The sequence below is a fragment of the Falco naumanni genome, chromosome 7, assembly GCF_017639655.2.
Source record: "Falco naumanni isolate bFalNau1 chromosome 7, bFalNau1.pat, whole genome shotgun sequence".
Classification (NCBI taxonomy): Eukaryota; Metazoa; Chordata; class Aves; order Falconiformes; family Falconidae; genus Falco; species Falco naumanni.
The window spans coordinates 53014521-53038931 of NC_054060.1; the positions used below are offsets into that span (position 1 = coordinate 53014521).

A 24411-nucleotide genomic window follows, 5' to 3' on the forward strand; every position below is an offset into this window, starting at 1 on the left:
TCTGACTATGTATTGTGTGTCCCAAAAAGGCAGCACCAGAGTTTTCCCGCAGGGGAATGTGGCAAACTCTCATCCTCCTGAAAGGTGGTAAGCTGAACACTCACTGTCGCAGCACTCTCCAAACTAGCCAGCTGCAACAAGGTCTTTTACCATCACATACCAACACACTCTTCACACCAGCCCCTCTGCTGCCTTCTCCTCACCTCAGCCAGGACCCACTCACACTCTGTCTTCTTTCTGTTTCTTCCTCCTCTCTCTTCCTTGGCTGCCCAGCCCCTTACCAGAACCAGCCACAGCTGCACCTTACCTACATCAGCCAGCCCACCGCCCCTGAAGCCAGCCCACAGCTGTATGTTATCAATGATAATTAACCCAGCTTCATTCCTCTACAATTCTCCCCTTTTTCTTTGTTTTTTCTTTTTAACATTTCATATCTCACGTTTTTACCAATCATCACAAACTTTTTACAAATAAACTTTTCATACAGTCCTCTACAACTCACAAGCTCTTTTAAAGCAAAAACTCAACATTTGTGCCCCCCGCAGAACTGGTATTTGCCAGGCTATTTCTGCCTGCCATTCAAGGAAGCCTCTTATCTCTTCAGAGGTGAATTTCTTAACTCAGCATGGTCCATAAGCTTTTACTGCTTCGTCCTAACAGCTCCCTCCTTTTCCAATCAGTCAGCTTATGAAGGTACAGTCCTAGGGGTGTTCCCCAGCCCTGTTCTTCCAACTGAAACATGCTCCAGCTCATGAGACAGGGAGCTGGGTCATAAGGATGCCCCGCATCTCTGTCTACAGCTGATGTCACCTTGGTTCTTCTCCAATTCTTTCTGAGCTTCTTACTGCCTCTCTCCCAAATCACAGAACTGTTCTCTCACACTCTAATTTGGACTGGACCACAGGTATCTGCTTTAATGAAGGCAAATCAACGCACTACACCTATGTGCTTTTTAATTCTATCTACAGACGTATAGATATATAAAGATGCATAGGCATGTTTATATGTTGTCCTTACCGATCTGCTTATTTGCCCTTTCTTCCCCTCTACTTGAAGGCGATGGATTTATTTATTTTTCCTATAATTGCTTCTTCTGACTGTGTTCATTTTTATGCTGAGGTGACCTTTTACAGATGCTACTGGATTCAGGACTCCTACCTGCAGCCTGCCAATCATTTATCACAGCTCCACAGAGCATGCTCAGTTGCAGCCCCTCTGAAAGTAAAGACATTTAATATTATGTTTATACCCTTCTTCCACATTTCCTTTTGTGACTGCAGTCCAAAAGACCATGTTCTATTGAACAGTCTCCCCAATAAAACCAACCAACAGATTCACTGCTCCAATACAGGAAAGTCTTTTTCAAAACTTGCCTATATTTATTAGTCAACATAAATGTAAGATTTCAGGTTCCTTAAGGCAGAAAAGTCTATATGTATGTGCACATCTATATGTATGATGCTTCAGATGAATCCCTGGACTCGAGACACTCAGAAGCATCTTTCACAGCACAGGGTAGCCCAGATCCTGAAACAAAACATGACCATAGCTTCAGACTGCTTTGCAGATATAGCAGTTTATGGCTATGGTACATGCCAAGACCCTACTCACATTCATCCCTTTTTCAGATCTAATCTACACATTCAGCGTCTGAAAATTTCTTCTAAACCATCTCTTGTGAATAGCAGCTAACATGCATCTGCTTCAGGACTTGTGGAAATTAACTGCATCATGTTAATACCACCTACTTGCTAAACACCTGAAAAAGCAATTAAGCTTCCACCTTTGGAAAGAAAATCCTTAAGAACTGATAACTCTAATCCTAAACCCAGCAAGGCAGTAAAAATACTACTCACCTCTTCACTCCTATCAGCTGTCAATCCACACAGAGGACACATTCCACTCAGCTGCAGAAAGATGGCACAGTCGCAAAAGGTCAATGCACAGCGATAAATGGAGGCTTGAATTTCAGTCCACACACACAGCTGCTGCAGTAGAAGGCAGAGCAATATTCCTGCTTGGTTCCTAAAATTACTGTATTTGTGTTGGTTTCTCTAGGACCCAGTGAGTCAAAGCACAGGAAGAGAAGAAGAAGAATTAAGTTGGAGAAAGCCTTGCAAAGACCCTTGCCTTATGAACAGAAGATGGATCTAAAAGAAATAGGATGGAAAGACCCTGGAGTACTTGCAGAATAGAAGGAAACAAGGAAGAATGCACAAGTAAAATTTTAAGTTTATTAGTAGCTGAAGCCTTGTAGGGGACAGATGTCATGGAACTAAACTCATCACTGTTTCATAATCATTTAAATTAATCTAAGCAGATAACAGTAAAGATCCATAGATTTCCACAGCTACTACAGTGACTAAATAAAATTTGCATACACATTCCATCCTCCTGGCTACCAACCACAAATTAACAGAATCTTTCAAACCAGCATGGCTGGGAACCTTAATGGGGCTGGAAAACGTCCTGGAAAAGTGCAGCTATTTTCCTCTCATTGTTGAGCTGCTGAGCACTCAGGTACAGACAAGACATCTAAAGTCAGAAGAGATGGGGAACACACATAAAGCAAACAGGGCAACAGACAAAAAACTTGTGAAAGTTATATCTGAGCAGTTTAGCCATATCTTCTGGTGTTTCTCAGTGTTTGTAGAATCAGTGCAGCTGGAACAAAGAATCAGTTTTGCTCAGTGAAAAAGTTAACCTGTCAGTACAGATCCATGCTTGGCGTAGGAGAGACATGGTTTTTTGTGAGTCTTGCTTGGAAGCTGAGTCACTGAAATAAGGAAGAATGGGGAGAATAAGAGGAAGATGGTGGGATATGGACCAAAAGACTGCTCTGGGATGAAAAATTATCTTCAGAGCACCGGGAGAGAAAAGTTAAGATTATGACTCTTGACTGCACATGCTGTCAGACAGCTGACAAAACCCCAACAATAAAAGATGCCAAGTTAAGTCAAGACTGCCTCTCTACCAATCTCTTGTCTCAGATGACTCTGCTTAGGAGCCTACATTAGTAACAGCTTCTTTTGGTATAAGACACAATTTTATTTTTACTAGAAGTAAATTCTACTTTGCTCTGCAGGCAGGAGTTCACTGTGCTTCTGTAGTTTGGCACTGCCTTCTGTCCAAAGCCAAGCAGCTGCTGCGTGCAGAAAGAAGAGAAAATGAATGAATATAGCCAGACCATCTGCACTCACCTGCTTTGCCCTTACAAAAAAGGGAAGACAACTATTTTAAAACCTGTCTTCATTAACCTGGCACTGTGGTGGGGCATGGCTATCATTCGACTAGCACCCCGACAGAATGATCAGCAGCAGAAACAGCCTCTTGCGTATCATCTCTGGCAGTCTCAGCCCTGGGCTAGCAGAACACATCACCAGCTGAAGGATCCAAATGCATCTGTCTGTCCCAAATAGTACACTACAGATGAAAAAGAACATCCTACCTTTTCAAAGTAGAATTTTAAGACAACTAAATTATTGCATCTTTTGTTGTGTCACCATAAGACATATATTACCTTAATACTACTATCAGAAGACGTGGCCGGGCGTCAGTAAATGAAGGTACCATAGGTCTGTACAAGCACACACGGAAAGACAGCCTGTGCCTCAAAGAATGTGTCATACCATGTCATCTTTCTTATTCGCTGCTGCCTCAATATTTAGAAACCATAATCCTATTTATTCTGTTTTTCAGGCTTCAAAAACAAAATGTTCCAAAACGTACATAGCTCTTATTTTTTCTCAGATATATTTAATTCCCGATGACTGACAAAACCTCCTCATAATCCAATACAGGCACTAATTGGCCCAGATCCTTGGCCGTCTCAGAAGAGAGACCAGACATCAGTTAGACTCTGGGTTCTTTTACTTGCCTCTGGAAACTGCTCCTGCCAGAACAGATAGCTCATGTTGATGCACAACACAGAAAGTTCATGTTCTCACTGTCAGAGCTTCTCTTTCATTTACAAGAGTACAGATGTCCCTCTGGACAGTCCAGACAGTACCTTTCACGAGCTCTGAATTCCCCTTACAAAAGTGTTTGTGATAGTCATACAGGGGCCTTGGGAACATGTGGGGACACAAGTGCAAAGGAGGAAGAGTTGGTGGCCCAGTGGCTCTGTCCACCTGGGGCTGTGATGTGCGCAATCTTTCCCCACTGCTGGGCTCCACAAGCGAAATGCTCATGCCAGGAAGAATTACCTACTGCAGACAAGACTGTGCTTTCAGTAACTTTGATCTTAATACTTTGGTCAGATCAGAGACAGAAACCTGATCCTCAACTTCAGACAGCTTCAAGCCCAAAGATGGCCTGAGTATCTGAAACTAATGCTCCCCTCCTCTACTCTCCGCAGCATCAGTTGACCCAGAAAAACCTATCACCTCTCCTTAGACAACCATATTGCACTTGCTCTTTGAAGAGAAGGGGATACTGAGCTGAACATACTTCACCTGGTTCCCAGAAGAGGCTTATTTTTGAAGTCTCATGGCAGCCTAGTGGCCAAATCCTATGAAATACAGAACACTCTCCGCTGAAACACTCAAAGAGATGCTATCTACCCAGCTATATGCTACAGAGCCATTTACACCAGTAAGGAACATGTAAGAGGAAGTGGTAAGAGCATGACTTCCCATCCGTGAACTTCAGTTCGTTCTTAACACCTCCTGTAATATGTTTCTCTTTCTCTACAAGTACCAAGCCTCCACTAATTTCTGTCAACACGTGAGAGGAAGCTTATCGCACTCAGCAGCTGGTCAGAAGGCTCAGTTTCCCCATGGGGCCTGGCAAGCAAAACCAGGAAAGAGAATGACCATGGCTGTGCCACCCCCTGCCAAGCCTGCCATCCCGGACTCTCATGCAGCAGTACAGGCCTTTTAATGGAAAGGCAATTCAAGTGGCTTCTTCCCACTGAAGTGTAACCTAAAGCCTTACCCAGCCTTGTTGTTTTGTATTTAGACAGAATGGCCTTGGCCAGGGGTGACAAGAGTGTCCTGCCACATTAATGACCGGCCACAGAGCTCCCACACAGGGCCACACTATTTTCTGCCAGGGACTTTCTGCTCAGCTCTTCATTTGTGGTGCTGTTAACTCCTGGCTTATGTTTTCAGCTTTTATCTTCAGGAGATAGCAAAATAAAAGTGTAAAGATCTACTCTAAACAACTGGTTGTTATTTTAGAATGCACAGTTGTTAGTTAAGCAGTGAGAAGCTGATCCCTCCTTTGTGCAGGCACTGAGCAATCACTGACTGAAACGCACCTCTGACAGCAACGTGTTCTTTGAGATTCAGCCTCTGGTAATCTGCTTTACACTATTACGGCAACATGATACCATTCATTACAGACAAATAATCATAACAAATTGATTATTTTCATGACACAGTTTTACTAGCTTTTGAATTTCATATAAACATTTCGCATATGCAGAGGCCCAAACCCATTCATGAATTACAGGCACTTAACAAAGGTACCTTTGTTATAAGCTTTGTCTCTGCAGGCTCCCATTTGTAGTTACTACAGCCTGTGAAGGCAGCTGGAGATGGACACATCCTGGAGACAAAAAGTGGCATCTGAGCATTCCTGATGCTACCGTTCCCATAATGTTTCCAGTACCTACTTAAGAGCTGCGTAAAGCATGTGCAACACCAATCTATCAACTTCAGTGAAATACCTGAGGTTATATAGGGAAATTTCAGGTCTTATCAAACAAGATTTTTTTTTCTTTATCTTGTTTTCCTTCTGGGCAACAATACATACTCATGCCTCTGGGCAAAGAGCCAGGTGAACAAAGATGCCAGCTCTCATCTGTGTGCTGGGAACTGTCTCATGATAAGACTAGAAAATAATTCCTCAGTTTTAAGTAAAATGGTTTGATACTGCTTATGCTGGCCACCAAAAAAAACAAACTCAACCCGCTCCAAAAACCCCAAACCCTCAATTCTTTTTAAACCATCTTTAAAATCTGCTCAACAAACATCAACGAGCATCAGGTGACCCATAGCAAATGGAACCAGAGAGGCACCATATGTTATCTTGTCCCTGCTTATGTAAAATGCTTAAGAGCTGTCATTTTCATGCCTGAATCATGCCTCTAGTATTGACAGTCCTGGAGGCACACATTCTGGTCAGCTTATCCATTCCTTTCTAGAGGTACACAAACCCGCAGCACATAAAGACTTTTATGACATTCACTAGGTATTAAGCAATATACTTTTGGTAGGATGAGTAAGAATTTAAGGTTTTATCTCCCACTTTGAGTAAAACCACCTAAATATGCTCCCACTATATAACTAATCTTGATACATGCAACAACAAACCCATCACATTACACATATGCTAAACAGCACTATTTCCTTTACTTTGCACAACTGTTCATAGTAATGCCAAGGCATTCAAAATAGATACCTTGGCATTTTGGAAGTCTGCTCTTTGTGCATAGGCTTGTACTAGCTTAGAAGCTATATGTACACTGCAACTAACCAACTTGTTTCACTGTATCTTCATTGTCTTCTCAGTGTTCCCGCAGCTGTAAAGATATGCAAAGTTAACTTAAATGCTACATATGCAAAGTTAACTTTTAAATTACTGTGCCTCAGCCAAGGCCATTATGCCTGTGGAGCATAAATACAAGTTGTTCTAGCAGTGCACATCTGTTCCTGAAAAGAACTGGAGGATCACTTTTGCTATCTCATGCTGATAATAGTTTTCTTGGGTATTTCTTATGCCTAAGTCACTCTTCAGAGTCATCTGCACTTAGGTACTTTGACAGCACAGTACAGCGTATTAAGTTTTGCACTGCATCCACAACATTGACAGACCTTCCTCCTTTCTCCAACTGGGCCTATGATGATCAGTATATAAGTGTAAGGAGCATCTTGTGATGCCTGCAAGTGGCCCCCATTCAGCAGTCTTCCTTCACCATCTTCCCTGGTAGAGCTACGGTGTGTAAAGTATTCCAAGAGTCTGGCTCAGGAATTGGACTGGACATCAGAGTATGCTGCCAAAAACTGAAGCTCTTCTGCAGAGCTGCATGAAGGCTCAGCACTCAAAGCGGGAGATGCTGTAGATCCACCCCAACACTTCTCATCCTGGGAGTACTGAAACTAAAATATCATCTAGAATACAGTAGCGCTCTCGGAGCGGTTCTAAAAGGCATTGAGATTCCTACCACAAAGGGTGAAAAAAGGAGAGAAGCAGGTAGCAGCCAGCACTCAGATGGAGAAGCAAAAGGAACTTCCTAAGTCAGTGCCCAGGTGGACACATGGATGGGGTTGGTGGGCAGCTGTGCTGCCTCATGAAACAATATGCAAACCGACGCAAGTCTTGTAGTGAACTACCACAGCCCTAATAAAGGCACAAGGGGCCAAATAATGCACCGCACCTACACAGGGCTGTCAAAACCTCTCTTTATCATGAGGTTTGCCATGATCTGCCACATGACCTTGAATGAGTCACTCCACCTCCTCTGGCTGCCATCTGGCTAATTAGACTAAGCTATCTGGTGTGACAACTGCATTTAACTATAGATTAGTTTGGCAGGTAGGACAATTGGTTACTAATACTGCCAAAATGCATCAAGCAAAACTGGAATATAGAGAACAACTGTAGCCAGTCACTTGCAGAAGCATTGAATTCACATGGAGTCAAAAAGGTGGCTCTCAGCACTAGTCTCATTTGCTCAGTCATCTGTGTCACATGGATTCCCAAGTTTGCCAAAGCATTTCTTTCCGGGAGACTGAAGGTGCATCTCAAAGCCAGATACAAGCATTTGTATTTAACAGCATATTCAGTAAGCTTCTCTGTACAGCACTTAAAAGTCAGTAATTAAAGGAAATATTACTGCGGTAGAGCTTCTCATTAGCAACCTAATTACCCTTCTGAAAATAATTAACATTCCTTTCTATAAAAGGAACAGATGACCCATTACATCCATTAGACAAGCAAAACAAATGCCAAAGGTAAGGGAGATTTGTTCAGGGAGACAGCAAGAGAAGCATCCAGCAGCAGTATGAGTAAAAACAATGATCAGGCATCAGTGCCCATGACTCATGAAGACTGGACTATGCAGGTAGGTGTGCAGGACTGGTATACACCTAATGTATGATGTGTGCATCCAGCATTCACATGGAGCATTTTCCTTTCCCTGCCTCTATGACCCACTGATAATCCATCAGCTGAGATGCTGAAAAATTCCACACGCCACCTTACTTTCAAAGGCAGATTTAAAAGGCTCCTAAATTCAGCTATTCACAGTCACAAACAGCTCTCTCCATACGCAAAAGTTTCCTGAAAGTCATATGTTTTGACTATTAAAACACTCTCAAAATGCCCATTAAAATAAGCCACACTTTAATGTCACATGCAGCCCACTTCTGTGGCCCACAGAAACAACTGAGGTGATGGTTACAAACAGCAAGAAGTACACCATGTTTCCCATGGTGGTGCTCGGATCAGCTAGCATGGCCGGAAAGAGTTAGGCATACATTTCTTGATCTGTGCGTGTTTGAAATCAGTGTGGGTGAGCACAGAGTCACAGGCATCAGTGTTGTGGGATGTGTGTGTATGTATGGATGAGAGAAAGCAAAGGATACAGGTCAACATACCACTGCCTGGTGCAGCAAGAACTGTGGTATTACGGCAGTTCAGTGCGGGACAACAGATAAAGGAGAAATAAGCCACGACAGAGCTAAGCTTCCCAACATCCACATATTCAGGTAACGTTGCAAACATAACAAATCATGAACACGCAGCTGCATTTTCAGCTATTTTAATGTTTGATGTATATTTACATTTCCCTGGCAGGAAAACTGAATACTCATAGCCTTCAAGTGTGATTGCAGTGAGGGCGAAGCTCTGCCATACAAAAGCTTCCACAGTTACATCACTATGGAAACAACAAATCCACCACCTGCTCTGTTTGTCTACTTCTTTTGCTGATTTTAAAAGATAGATATATATATATATTCCTCCACTTTATTGTCTTCTCACTTCTGTTAAGACCAGTGGAGGACAAACTCATTTTACTTGCTTTAGGACCAACCCTTTCTTCCTTGAGAGCTCTCTTTGTGAAACCTACCCTACCTCTCAACCCAGCTGGGCAATCTTCCCCCCCGGATGCTTCCACCACTTCTCTCAGTGAGGACTCTTCAAACACAGCCTGGGATTTTATCTTCACCTCCACAGCTTTCCTCAGCTTCTAGACTAGGACAGCTCCAAAGGCAGCTCACTCTATGCCCCATCCCTGTCAGCATTCAAGGCCAGGCTGGATGGGGCTTTGAGCAACCTGCTCCAGTGGAAGGTGTCCCTGCCCATGGCAGGGGGGCTGGAACTAGATGATTTTTAGGTCACTTCCAACCCAAACCACTTTATGATTCTAGAGCAAATCCAGCTAGCTGGCATAATGAGAAGCTGAAAACTGTTCTGGACACAAGTGAGTGTGTCTTGTTTTCACCGAAGTATCATTCGGTTCCTTTCCTCACAGCTCTTTAAGAACATTTAAGAACATAAGTGCTCTCAAAGTGGGGTAGGGCACCTCACAAGACAGCTGTAAAAGCAAGGGTTAAACTTTTGTTTTAAAAAGCCCATCATTTCTACAGCAGTTGCTAGTTACAAGTACCTTTTCCCACACTAAAAATCTGAACATCTCTCAGCAAAAGCCTGACAGCCAAGAGAAACTCTGGACGATGCAGAAGAAAAATGGGGAAAAATGCTCAGAAGTGTGCAATATGATATGCATGGTGTAGCCTACATACATGAAATGGCTGAAGGAATCTTTACACCAACCAGCAGGAGGGGAAAGGCCAAAAAAAAACAGAGGAAAAATCCCTCCACATTTAAGTATGTGCATTTTATGCTGAGGAACAGCCTCTGAAACAAACCTTCAGCAATAGCTTCTCACATAATGGACACCTCTTACCTGAGCTCAGAGCAGTTCATGGAAGAATCAAAGGTGAATTTGGTCTCTGCAGCTCCAGAAGTCCTCAGTGCCTCTCAAATTCTGCTGCCAATTGACAACCATTACATATACAAATGCCCACTAGTAAACAAGCTGAGAAAAACTACGTATTTCATAGATGTTCCCAGCCAGCTATTTAAATATGCTCCTCCCCAGTAAAGCACCCTGGATGGGGAGAAGAATCCTGCCTTTGCTCAGGGAACTTTTAGCAGATGACACTTTGGCTTCTTGGCCAGACAGAGCTAGGAACAAACTGACATAGTGTAAGTTCTCTTACAAAAACCAAAGCAATACTGCACAAAAGATGCAGCCATCTTCATCTTAACTTACTGCACTCACCTCACAGCCAATTCCAGGCTGGCACTACCAGGCACGTCCCAGTTTTGTTGGTGTTACAAGAGTTCCTACCAACAGCCCACAGGATGATCAAAGGTTAATTCTGTGTCCTCAAGGATATCACAACAACGTACAAGCCAGTTTCATGGAGGACAAGCTGAGTGGAATGGTGATCACAGTCTGCAGAGCCATGCCCCTGTGGCTTTGGAAGCAGATCTGTCTGCATCTCCAGCAGACAGCATCCTGAACAGCCTGTGTGCTTGAAACATACAGGAGGCACTGGCAGAATGAATAATTCATAGTCTTGCTCTGCTGCCAATGGATCTATGTTTTCTTGTGCCCATACGGTGCTCAGTTTTTGTTTTAACAGTAATACGAGACATCTGCGCTTCCTTTGATGGTTCTTGGGGGCAGGCGATAAGAAGCATTTGCTCTACTCACAGCGATAGTACCATATACCAGAGCGCTTGCCAGACACAGCTTTCTTCAGAAGTACTCATGGCTGCATCATTGACAAAATGGATGGACTCATTCCAAGGCTTGGTCCATCACCAGCAGCCCTCCTGGGAAGCTGCTGACACTTGCTTTGTCATAACCTTGCAACACTGGTCTGGACTTCACTGCTCAGCAGATGACACTTTTTGACCAACCGAAGCCCTCTATTCAGCTACACAATGGGCAGCAAGATCACAGTCAGAGCTCGAGGCAGCAGCTGATCCTGCTTATCCACACTGTTAGTTAGCATTGCCACAATTAATCTATTGCTTTCCTTCAGCAGTTGACTGGGTCTGCTCCCCAGTTCCAGAGAGAGACAGGGGCCCATCAGAGCGAGAATACCTACAAGAGTGGGACAACAGAATACCCTAGCACAGGATCCCTTGGGCACTACCACTAAGAGAGGGTAATGAGACCCCTGAGACAGGACAGGCTGAGGGAGGAAGGTGCTACATGAATCTGAATTTAATATATGTAGCACCTACACATTCAAAGTAAGTTCCCAGTTACTGTGCATGACCTACCTGTGAAACCTTATCCACAACAGGGAAAACAATAGTGTAGCCCGAACTGCTGCAAGCTGTATCAGAACACCTGTGCTTAACATCCTGTTAGGACACCACACCACATGCTGCAGACACACAGAGCACCCAGAAAATGCTGCATGGTCTGGAGATGGTTATTTTGGTCGCACAATATCCAGCCCACCTACCAGGATCAACGTAAAGTTTCCCTCTGGAATATAAATCACCCTTCCAGTTTGATAGCATTTTATATCCACTGTATACAAATGCAACAGACTGCCATAGATGCAGGAGAGTGGCAAGATAAGTCTAAAAAGATTAGTAGAGTAACACACTGACAAATCAGGTGCAGAGACTCCACTGCTTGTTACAGCCAGGAATAGATTCCTCATCATCCGACTCACACCTGTCCTCTTACCACTGGTGAAAGCAACCCTCTGCTCTTTACCTACTGCTCTGGTTTAGCTCAGAGATACTGCTCCACTGTCCCGATTGTTTTAACTGCCTAAGGCTATTTGAGTGTGAGTTTTTAAAGAGACGATAACACCGGAATAAGTTTGGCAATATAAGTTATGAGCAATCGGAATTATGTGACTCAAAGCAGACAGAAATCAAGGGCGATGTCTGCAAAAAGCGATCTTTCTTACACTTCCAGAAAGCAACTTGCAGTTTGAACTGATGGAAATAAATTCGCTTCTTGACCATCCTTTATGCACTCTACATATTTAAATTTCAAAGGTCCAAACTACAACGCAGTCAGCTCTATCCTAGGAGAACTGCTCTGGTTTTCTGGTCGACGAGTGCATTCCCACAGGTTTTACCCTCCAGCCCTTACCTTTTCCAGGGAGGAATCCTGGAGCTCTCCTGCTTTTTGGTCAGCTCCTGGTTCACAGCATCCGCAGGTCAACTGCGTCACCTCCAGCAAGTCCAAGCCGTTTCAGATGCAAACTGTTTTCAGACCAGGTGCGAGTGACCAACAGCTAGTACACCAACCAGACGGCCTTCCTAAAGCAAAGCAGTACAGTTTAATCTTAATGAAGCACAGTGCAAGAAAGGCTTTAAACAGAGACAGCTATGTGTATGGATAGCTTAGCTCTGGTACATTGGGTCCCGGAAAACCTGACTTCTTCAGAGCCCCAGGCAGGCGCACGTACCTGCCCCTCGCCCAGGGTGGCTCCCTGGCAGCTGCCTCTCCACTGGTGAGGCTGAGCCTTTTGACTCTCCACTGTCCTTCTGGATCTCAGCCACAGCAAACACACAGAGCAACTTCATTGAAGCCAGTGACCAAAGGTTCCTCACGGCTACTGTCTCAGCCAAGGTCCCAGTTAACCCTTGAAGGGTCTATTAGAAAGTGCTTTATCTCTATTTTCCTGGCCAACCCCTCAGTTTTTGAATTAAGCCTCACTGCTGACTCCTTTTCACCCCCATCCTCCCTCTCCCAGCATTGCCTGTCTCCCCCACCTCCTCTCCTCCTCGCTTCTCCAGTTACCACACTTTCTTTTTCCCCCTTCCCTGCTCCAGAACACAGCATGGCCCTCGTGTAAGCAGGCCCTTGCCACTGCCACCCACCTGCCAGCCCAGCCCGTTCCAGGGGGCACCAGCACTGCCTCCTCCCCGCCGCTCCAGTGACCCGACTGCCTTTCGCCTCCGTGTTGGGCTCAGGCCACACAGCTGCACGACCCCTGTGAGCAGAGCCCGAGAGCTGGGGCTGTACTTCTTCGCTTTGAGCACTGACATTTAGCGTGCCATGCTCCAGGTTTCTGCAGAAGTCACGCCCTGAGATGCCAGCTCAAACACACCAGTACCTAACGTACTCGCATCAGCCTCACAGATCTTACACTCCAGGGGCTTGCCTACACATGGCATTTTTCTGCATTAATTGCGTGCGAAGAAGTTAGAGCAAGGACATTTGCGTGTCTGACTGTATAACAAATGCGATCTTCATGTTATCCTAGTGAATCTCAGAGTTTTTGAGCACCAAAGTCCAACAGGAACTCAAGAGAAACATTTTCCTTAAAGAAAACTCAACAGAATAACAAAAAAAACCCCAACCCTACACTGTTTTTATTTAGATAGCACTGAACTACAAAAGCACTCCGATTAAAAATGCAGATTAAATAACTAATCCTCCCCTAACAAAACCTTCCCACCAAGATTAACAGAGCAATGAATAGCATAAAACACTAATTAAATCAATGTAACGGGAGTATTACAGAGATACGTTTAGCACCTTCTGCCTGTGCAGCAAGGCTTGCATCTATTTCCGAGTCTCTCTTATCATGAGAAATACTTGCTATTTCAACAGCTGGGTACTTGCACATCAAATTGGGAAAGGACTTAGTTGTTAGCTAGCTCTGGTATTAATTGTTCTAAAGTTGATGTTCCTAGAAATGACTTGCATATATTCTATTTTCATTGTAAACATTTTATAACAGTTCGATATAGGTTTCTACTAAACTATTTATCCGACACACGCAAACTAAATTTTAAAAACCATTTCCATAGAATCACAATAACACCAAGAATACTTTTTACATAGTCAAATCTCTTTGTCTGTAATTTGATTTGTAAAAGACTAAGGAAAAAATCATACAAAATAAGGAACTGCAACACCCTCACAACTCCATCAGTGCAGAAATACCAATATTACAAAAGGTTTCAAGCCAACCTAACTTTAGGACAACACAGTCCTGCCCAATTCAGCCCCTTCCCAGGCACGGACACTCAGGATGCCCATGGGGCTTCACCAGGAGCCAGACCAAGGAACTCATCCGCCATCTGAACGCTACCCCCATGCTACCCTAATGCCTGTTAGTTCTCAGCTGTATCACCTCCCAAATCTCACTCACAAGCCACCACCCAAGAAGAAGTAGTTCCTTTTTCACAGAAAACTTCATTCCTATGAACTCCAAGTGCTTGACAAACCATAGCTTTAGTAACACATGTACACTTGAAAGAAAATAACCACTCAAGGAACTCTTCATTAGCAATATGTCCTAACACACCAGCAGAGAGGTACAGCTGAAGATAAAGATTTGACCTTAAAGCTCACGATTAATACAATGCTTAAGCTGTTCAGAAAAGGGGATTTGTTTTTTCTTTTGTATATAAATGAATTTTCTGTGTTGAAATAGCAATGATTAAAAATGAGTGACGTTTGTAGTAGGGAAAAAATAAACAAACAAACAAACAGTGGCGTGACTATCCAATTACATATACAGAAACAGTTAAAATCTAAAATCTAATATTAGGCTAGACTCAGGCTTCTCAGAACAGCACTTGCCCGTACTCTGACTGTTCCTCTCACACAGACACCAACATTCCTGGTGTCAGCAGGTTGGGGACCACATGGTAGCGTAATTTAGCAGTAGTGCTCACCAAATGAGAATACAAAGAACAGGCAAACAAAAAGGAAAGGAAATTCCTGACTGGAAAGTGCTTACTTGTATGTTCCTTCAGCTGTCTATTTTAGTATTTACACTTCTTCATTATTTCCAAAGTGCTCCAAAATACAAAGCTCAGGTTCATGCAATTACCCAGTGATCAGCTGTTCAACAGAGAAACAGAAAAAACAACACTGCTCCGTGACTTATCTGGGATTCTCCCAGGAAGAAAGTGCCACATTTGGAAATAGAAAGTGAGCATCTGCCTCCACAGAAGCTCACCCTGCTTTGGCAGGACTTATACAGAGGGCGATGCAGATTTCACTTTCAGCTGAAGTCCCAGCACGCCTTTTGGTGAGGACTTTTGAACCTGCACACAGATCAGCTGGGATCTGAACATCTCTGAACCTAGACCTGGTAGACAGAGCACAAAACGTGGTAGGTTTGGCTGAATTTCCTTCCCAAATGGACTGAATTACCTCAGAGGGTTACCAAGGGCATGCGCCGCTAGACAGCCCCCACCTCCTGAAAAGGAAATGTCTCTCTTCTGGATCAACAACAACAAATTAATTAGAAAAACAGCTCTGTAAAGCAACAACTTCCAGTTACCTGAGGAAAACAAGTGATTTCCAAGGTTAGGTGCATCCTTTCCCAGACATCTCCAAATGGGTCCCCTATCTCTACTGAAAACTTCTGGCAAAGCCTTGAGAATCACATTCGACCTCCAGAGTTTCAGATTTCTTTTAAAAGCCATGCTGCTACCCAATAGCTGAAGAGGTTTGAGCAGATGCCTACACCCCCACACAACTACAGTAACTGCAAATGCTTCTGTGGCTATTTATCACCAAAAGCAGAAATGCATGATGCGTGAATGGAATAACTGCCAAGAGTCTTTTATTTTTTTGTTGTCGTTATCCTGCAATCTGTTTTTTAAAAAATAAAGAAAGAAAGAAACTCAGGTTTCAAACAAACACACAACCAAATTCCCTCATGCTGCTCGATCTGTCTTACATTATTAGACTCTCACTTACTTTTCCCTGCATGTACATTCATCCCTGCTTATGTTCCCTTCCATTCTTCCATTCTGTTCCTGCTAAGGCAATGAAAATGAACCAGCTGGGTTTACATCCAAGTTTTCATGCTTTACCGTGGCTCTCAACATTTTTGGGCTAACAGACCACTGTAAGTGTTTTAAGACTTCTCACAGCTTGCCACATATCCCTGCCATCTACCTTTTAACATAAATCTCTCACCCATTTTCTTATTTTTCATGGTCCCACGGATAAGCTGCAGGCTACTTTCCATAAGCTTTTGAACCACCAAAGACCCACAGGGAAGGAATGATTATTTACTTACATATGTTTCATTATCTTTAAGAGCTCATCTAACATTTTTCCTGTTCTGTGGATACTTTTCTCTGAAACCGGGGTCAAATCTGACCTTGCAATATGGCATGTTAAGCAGGAGGTGAGTTAAAAAGGAGCAACTCTTCAAAACTCCACCTACACTTGCTTTAAGAAGAAGTACAGAACACGTTACATCATGAAAGCAAACTCACTGGCTTTTTGGTAATTGAAGGCACGGTACTGCTGCCTAGCAACTTATCTGATTACCGTTTTTTAAAGTATCACATGCACACTTAGATATGTTGCATAAGAATGTCTCACTTTCATGCTGCCTAACCCAATGAAAAAAAAAAGGGGATGGGGGGGGGAGGTACCAAAATTATTGCCTTTAGCCTCTTTTCTGGCAAAAGAGAAGTACAAGACAGTAGCTTAAAAACAGGTTGAAACATTACTATTCCTGATTTTTATTCCTGCACTTTCCTGGCTTGCTGAATGTGCTTATACAAGCATTTTATTTTACCTACTTGTCTGCAAAATGACACTAATAATACCAGCCTCACAAAGACACACTGAAAATTCATTAAGAATAGAGATTCTCAGCTGAAAGATGCAGTGGAAGTGCTGGTGTTAGCACTTAGAGCTTTTTAGTACTCCAAATGTTGCTAAGCCCTCATCCAAATCATAGCAAATTTTAATTATTGTCACAACATTGTCCAGTCCTTGTTTCTCAAACAAAGATTTCAAAGCAAGAAAACTACATTTCTCCTATCAGAATGCGGTATTTTTCTGTCCTCTATGTCTGGTATGTAGCTGGGAAAAGAAAAAAACAAACCAAAAACCTACTCCCACCACCCCACACACAAGGTAGCACACCCCAACTTGAAGTCGGGGTACTAAGCATTATCGCAGCTCCCACCATGAAAATTAGAGGTGAATCAGAACACATGCATGCATTACATTTTTAGAAATCAACATGCTCTACTTACTGGTCTAATCTTTGAAAAACTAATTTCTAGCTAATCTATGGAAGAATGAAGAGCTTAGTTACCTTTATGGTGAGCAGTAATCAAACTGAGGCATTGTTTCCAAAGGGATAAAATTATCTATCAGAAGGACTTTGATTCTAGAAGTTGGCTTTTTGCACATCCACAAATTATATGCCAATATAAAATAACATAATAAACTGCCTACTTTATATATGCACCCAAGTCTTCCATTGCACAGAACGGGAATGGCTTAGCTGCCCAGGGCGCTCCTGATACCATGCTAGCCTCTGTCAGCTCAAGTGACTGAAGCTGATGTTTTGGAAACTCAGTACCTCATCTCCATGGTAAAGTATTAAGTAGCAAAGGAAAACCAAAAGCATCAACAACCAAGCTCTATATTGCTAAGGAATCATTACATACCTTCACAGTGGCTCCCCTCTTCCTAGTAGACATTCAAACATTTTTATAAACTGTGCCCTACATCCTGTGGCTCTTGTGCAAGTCCACTTCCAATTAAAAGCTTAATTGCAAGATCTGCCTTGGAAAGAGCTGCTGGATCAAAATAAACCAAATCACATGGTACCTATCATGCCACTAGGGGAAATCATACACACATCTTGAAAACACCAGAAATCACAAAAAGAAGTAACTCTTCCTCTAGAACTTACTGGAAGCATCCTTACCGCAAGACACAATATACAAAGAAAATAAATAGGCCAAAGTATCCTGGCTTTGCTCGGTTGGTTAGCAGGAGGGGAAACAGCCAAATGCACCACTATCACCAGGCCACCCTCTGCTGCTCTACCCAGAGCTCTGCGGGGACACAGCCCCTGCTAAGATTTCACAGCCCAGATTAGGCTGGTGGAGCTGAATGGATCTGACCATCTTCTATGCATGTATTCTGGGTGAAAAAAACTCAAAACAGATTCCCCATCCCCAGAAGGCACACACAGCAGTACGCACAGCACTATGCCACAGCTACACATGCTAAAGAGAGAGCTTCCCCCCGTTCAGAAATACTTTGTCATCTCCTTCACGCTCCCGGCAGAGTCAGGGAGAACAGGACAGAAAGGTGCTCCACAGCCAAGTCCTTCATACAGGCTACCTTCAACATAGGGTGCACCTGACAGCAAAGATCCAGCAAGGAAGGAGTCAAACAGCAGCTTCGCCACTTTGTGCTATCAACACTTACCTAATGACTACTAATGCTTGGATCTTACGCAATGAAAGCAAGACAGCAGCACTTGTGGTAGGGAAGATTCCCTCAGTCATTTAATCCAGCTTTGACAGAAGCCTGTGAGGGCGGGGGAGTTTTGAAATAAGGTTGCAGTGAACTCTTGTGTACTGACACTAACAAAAATCCGGAACAAAAGAAAAGGTAACATAAAACACTTCTCTCTTTTATGCAATGATTAGACATCTCTGAACTAATAACTGATAGGTATTCTCATTCAGGTATGCCTACAAACAAACACCTAAAGCAGTCTAGCTTTTACTTAGCCTCTAAGGACATGTTAAAGAGCAGCTCACACCTGCAAATACACATCTTTTACACTTGTTTTAGCTGGACTGCAAGGTGCACAGGCTCTGGCTCACACTAGACATTATTGGGTGTATCATTTACAACCAGGAATGCAGCGCTCTGATTAACCAGAAAGAGCATGTTGTTCCCAGTTGGCACAGATGTTGGTAATCTGTTCCTGCAGAGCCAAAGCCCTTGCCCAGTCTGGCCATCTTTCAGGGCTCTTTCTGGTTGCCTGCGCAACCATCTTACCTAGGAGCTCAGAAACCATCCGGATACTCCTGCCTCACATACCAGCACAGAAACATAAAAAGCAGACCCGTTTATTTCTGACGTACAAGGCAAACCAGCCCTCCACTCCCCCATCCAGTCCCTACTGAGCCTGCAAAGCTAAAAGCAAGCAACAGGGTCAGGAGATAAAAGTCACCAGAGAATACTAAAACACATACAAGAAGCAAAAAGGGAATCTTTTACAAACCCACACCAAGCAAACCACAACAAATACCTTTTATGTCAGAAAACATTAGCTACCTAGATGATCAATCTTCTTTCAGAAGAAGTAAGGAAACCCACCGTACTTCACCCTACGCAACAGGCAGATTTTATTTTAAAAGAAAATTCCCACTTTTACTGTCTTTCACTCCAGATCCAACCCAGGAGCACCTTTGCTGGACACTGCTTCATTTGCAGCTATACAGGCACACAGAGGACAGAAGGGACCACAGGGGAGTTTGCTCAGGTTGCATTTCCCCATTTGCTGGACATGGCTCTGGCATCTGAAAGCTTACCAAGTTATTGGAACTGCCTGCGGAGGTGGGCAGTGCTTCCCACAAAAGGAAGGTGAGGAGTGGGAACCGAGGCTTCTTCTACCTCCTGCTGGCAAACAATTTCTCCAATTGACCCATTTTCTACAGAATACTTAGCCCCAGGGAATGAAGCACTGCTGCCCTTTAATTAGTCACGTTGTTACCTCTCTTGTCTTACCATGTAATAGCAGGCTGCCTGAGACTGAAAAAAGAAACACAACAAAATAACACAACAACTTAATTTCATTTTCTTAAACATGGTGTTTATTAAACGCAATCCAGAAACAAAGGATCCTAAGGTACAGGTGGCAGCCATAAAATTTCCCATTATTTCTGTGATTTCATCACCAAAACAAGCAGGTGTCCTTCATGCCACTGTCCTTTAACCCTCCTCAGTATATTAGGCTTCTCTTTTTTTTTAGGAGCTTTTTCAGGATACTTTCACTTCACAGGATACTTCTGTGAGGAAAAACTTCTTTCCACCCTCAGAGAGTTTCAGAACAGAAAGGACTCTGCCTAAACTCTAGTCAAACTTCCTGCATATCACAGCTTATTAAAATTTCATGCAGCCTTTTGCAACAGAGCTCAACAACTTGGATAAGGACAGAAGTCCTTCAGTCTCAAGAGATTAGATTTGCATGCCATGAACAAAGAGCACAAGAAATCACGCCAGTGTGGCAGCTCCAAAACTGGCAGAGGAGCGTTCCAACGAGTCTCACACACATGACCCTTAGTGACTGATCCCCTCATGCAGAGGAAAGAGAAAACCTAAAAAGTCTGGTCCCAGACTGCAGTATGATTCTGAAGGTAAACAAGACTTGCCATCAAAGCACATGGAGACAGCAAAAAGATGTTGGGGCTTTTTTTTTTACCCCTAGGGAGAATTCAGTTTCCTCGCCCTCTCCTCCACTCCTCTCAGACCTCCTCCTTCCTGGCGTGCTCAGTCACTGATTGTGGCTCATTTCTAAGGCTTCAGAGGAAGGCAAAACCTAAATTCATCTGGCTAATTAAAGCATGAGAGGAAACACCCTTCCCGGACACAATGCGGTGACTGCCAGCAGCCCTGAAGCACTCTAAGTCATGGTCTTAACCAAATGGAAGGTGTTGCATGCATATTTAGGACACTACCAAACAACTCCTCTTCAGAGCTCTTCATGTGTGGAAATAAGTAGATCTGCAAATTACAAGGCCAAAGGGAATCCTCCATCTTTACTCCTTAGGACTTCTCCACGATACTGAATTAAGTCTAGATTGCAAAAAGATATCTCTATTTAAAGACTCCAGATGCTGTGGAGTTCACCACCTTTACCCAAAAACTTCTTCCTGTCTTACACTCAAAGTCAGGAACCTGCACCTCGCTTCAAGGTTAAATTTGCCTTTCACTGCTCAGCACCACATCACATTATCACACTGTCAGCAAAACCGCAGAGTCCCCTCTACCAGGTGTCATTTCCATATGTATGCAGAGATCTAGGTTACTCTCAAGCCATGTGTCAATAAGCTATCCACAGCTTTTGTTTTAGCCCCCCTTGACCATTTTGGTAAACTGCCATGGGATCTTGCCACAACAACGCCAAGGTTTGAACCGTCCTGACGAAGCAGCTCATTTTCTGCCTCCACCGTCACCCTGCAGTAGAGTGGGAACAGCAACACTGACCAAGGCTACGGATGCACTGCCAGAGCCTCAGCAAGATGTTACGCAGTCACAAGCAGTACTACCTCAACACCTGCCTGACCCTCCATTTCCCTTCCACCAGACTACACTGCTGTCTTTTGCAATATGCCTGCGATCAGAGGATCTCAACTGTTTCACAGACATTGAATAAACTGCTTGTAACACTTCTGTTGACTTTTGTTTAGGAAATTGCTACAGCTACTAGTTAAACTAAATTATTTGGAATCAACTTCTGTGTTTCAATTTGACAACTACCCATGAAACGCCATCTTTCTATAACCTCAGTTTCCCCTTCTACAACAGGGGAACACCCATGTTCTTCAGTGGGAACCTCAACACAGAACTATGAAATTTGCAGGCATACGCACAAAGCTCCTCAGGAAGAAAATATTTACTTTCAAATTAAGTGAACAATCATAATTTATCCACAGTAACGTGCTCTTGTCACCACACAGAAAAACTGACATCCCTGCATGGAAGAGGTCATACCTTCTCACTGGGACTGGGATTCTGGAAGGACCTTCAGGATGTGCATTGGCATCAGAGTGTCTTACAGACTTCCTACAAGGTTTTGCTCAGCGCTGGCCAAAAGTGGCTACATGCATTAACGATTACAAGTCAACAAGTCTTCTTTTTCTGTTTCCTAAAACTTTTATGATATTTTTTTTCTTTTTAGGCCTTCCTATTGACTGCCAAACAGTAGCTAGCCCCATCTCTAACTGATGCCATACATTTATTAATGTATTTGCATTCCTGAAAACCAGAGAACAGAGCTCTTTGGGCAATCTGTTCTTGCAAATCCCCAACGCACACAGCTCTGGCAGTCAGGGAGCTGTCACCACCTCACCTGTGAAAAATTCAGCTGCTGCAGGGACTGCTTTTTCCTCAGAATTAAGAGGGGAACAGGACAAACCTGTCAAATAAATGATGTCAGAGAACAATATGAAATATTTCACGCGATACAAGTTTTACTGCTTCTTCTATGTAATTAGGAGTCTTTAACAAGTTTGTACTTCCCCGGTAGTTTTGGACCAGCAATGCCAAATGCTCCCTAGGAAGTCCCAGTGCCAGGCTCCCAGTGAAGGTGAAAGGGACAGGCCAGCCTCTCAGCATCCCTGCTCCTAAGCATTCTAGAGACAATTTTCAAAACCCTAGTGCAAAGAATGGGGGAGAGAAGGAATGAGATTTTCCATTTCGCCAAAATTCAGCTATTCAGCATATTTTTCCATACCAAAAATGGAACAAGAGCAAACATCTTGAGAGCAATATAAATTAAAAAAAAAAAAAGAAAAAGAAAAAAAGGAAAAAGAAAAACCTCTTGTTTTCAGCAAATCATAATATCCGGGTCCCTGACCTCTGGCTTTACACGCACGAGTAATTTGCGGGGTTGCAGACAAGTCACTGGAAGGACCACCGCCAGCCCCCACCCCCAGCAAACGCCGGGCTGCCTCACAGCTATTTCTCCTTCCCTGGAATAAAGTTTTACCGGAATGCATACAAAAAGATGTTTCAAAACACTTCATTTATGCCGAAAAAGGGGCACTTTTCAGTGAAAAGCAGCTCCAATTTCAGCAGCCCCTCCATCCTGCCCCCCCCTCCCCGAGCACCCCCCAGCTGGACCGGCGGCTCCCGAGCGACAGCCCCGGCCCCTGCCCGGCGATGGCCCCGGGGGGCGGCAAGGCCCAGCCGGCGGGGGCGGCGCGGGTGGCGCCGGGGGACGCCGCTCCCTCAGGCCGCGCCGCGCGGCCCCGTGCCCCGGGAGGGGGCGACGCGCGGCGCCCGGGCCCCACCGGCGGAGGGGGAGGCTGCGGCTCCGCCGCCAGGCACCGCCGCCCGCCTTTGTCTTGCTCGGGCCGCCCGGCTGCCCCGGCGGCCACATCCCGGCGGGGCCGCAGGGCCCTCCTGCCGCCAGAAAGCGAAAGCAGCGGCGCCCGGCGCCAGCCCCCGCCTTCCGCCCCGGGCAGCGCATCTCCCGCCGCCGCCGCCGCTGCCACCGCCCGGCTGCGGGGAGGCCGCCGCGGGCGCCGCGCACCGACCGGCGGGGCGGGCGCGGGGGCGGCGTTGGGGCCGCAGGCAGGTGCCGGCGCCGCAGCTCGGCCGCCCCCGCCCGCCCGGCCGCGCCGCGCTCATCGCCTCACCGGTGTCCATGGGTGCCCTGCGGCCGGCGGCGGCGGGAGGTGAAGTGTGCCAGTGACACTGGCCCGTAGTATGGATGCGGTTGCAATCTGCACATGCTCGCTCCCGACAGCCGGTCTGCCCCGCCACCTTCCCTTAACTCTTTCCGTACTGCCCCGCACTGCCTCCCCAGCGCCGGGGCGGCGGCGGCGGCCCGGGCCCCTCCACCCGGCCCGCGGGGCGCCGGCTCCGCGCCCTCCCGCGCGGGTGCAGCTGTCGGGCTCGCCCCGCAGCCGGGGGGCTGCCCCGGGGGCCTGCCCGGACCCGCGCGGGGAGAGCCGCCACGGGCGGCGGGCAGTGCCGGGGCCGCCTGCCCCGCCGTGCGCTCCGGTGCGCGGCCGAGCGCCCGGCTCACGGGCGCCTGGGGCGGCGGCGGCAGGGGCACGCGGGGTGGCGGGGCCGCTCGGCCCGCAGTACGGGCTGCTCGTGTTTACCCTTCCAAAGAAATCCGTAACTGCCACAACGAAGAAAAACGTGGAGCAGCAAAGGGATGCGACCCCCGTGCGCCTGCTGTTGAATCTGGCCGCTGGCGGGACACCCCTGCGGTGCAGGAAATCAAACACAGCTATCAAAGGAAATGTTTGTCTGCAGCCTCACTGTTAAAATAGTGAAACACAATCTCTACAAGAAGTGTTTTTCCACCCAGAAGGATCTCTTCAGACTCAGAAAATTGCCTGAGGAAGAGGAGTAAGAAAATAAATCTAAAGCATAGGTAGTAAAATAAATCAAAGCCCTTTCTCTTGCTACATTAACTCTTTGGCACCGTGAGAATGCAGGAAAAAAAATGTCTTTCTGTAGGATTAGAAGTCAGGAGACTGCAATCCTGAACCAGAGCTCAGAACAAACAGATGACTCCTCTGTACCTCTGGCTTCCCTCTGAAAACTGGAGGTAGCGGCGGCTCTGATGCCAGGCTCAGCTCTGCAGCACTCGGCCATCTCCAGACAGAAGGGAGGGATGTTTGGGGTTTTGTCCCTTTACAGAGAGGAAAATCGAAGTACCGTGGGGTTAAATGGTAACCTAAGGTGACACAAACTCAGAAGTGGTAACTGATCCTAAGCCCAGAGACCTGTCTTTGAGCAAGGCCCTGTCTTTCCTAATTAGCTGCTGCCTTTGGGCTGTTTGGTTGTCCCAGGCCGCTGATGCAGTCAGCATTTTCTTTCTCATAGGTACGAGGTTTCCTGGTCTCTCCGGCCTTCTGTAGTACCAG

At 45.2% G+C, this 24411-nt stretch overlaps 1 protein-coding gene across 13 annotated transcripts in view; it reads right to left on the bottom strand.

Annotated features, from left to right (window-relative positions):
- Nucleotides 1-23736, bottom strand: part of TMEM229B (transmembrane protein 229B) — a 38138-nt gene extending 14402 nt beyond the window's left edge. The window contains exons 1-3 of one of the 13 annotated variants that reach the window (XM_040601249.1): nucleotides 23167-23432; nucleotides 21876-21941; nucleotides 12146-12315 (exon numbers count right to left, since the gene is read on the bottom strand). The gene's annotated coding sequence lies outside the window, so the exon portion shown is untranslated. Of the gene's footprint in view, nucleotides 1-397; nucleotides 9998-10294; nucleotides 11235-12145; nucleotides 12316-12464; nucleotides 12794-12879; nucleotides 15967-17087; nucleotides 17304-17445; nucleotides 17971-18045; nucleotides 18203-21875; nucleotides 22180-23166; nucleotides 23522-23637 lie in introns of those variants that run through there. The other 12 variants (XM_040601245.1, XR_005828925.1, XR_005828924.1 and 9 more) reach the window with 12 other exon arrangements.
- Nucleotides 23737-24411: the final 675 nt, after the last annotated feature.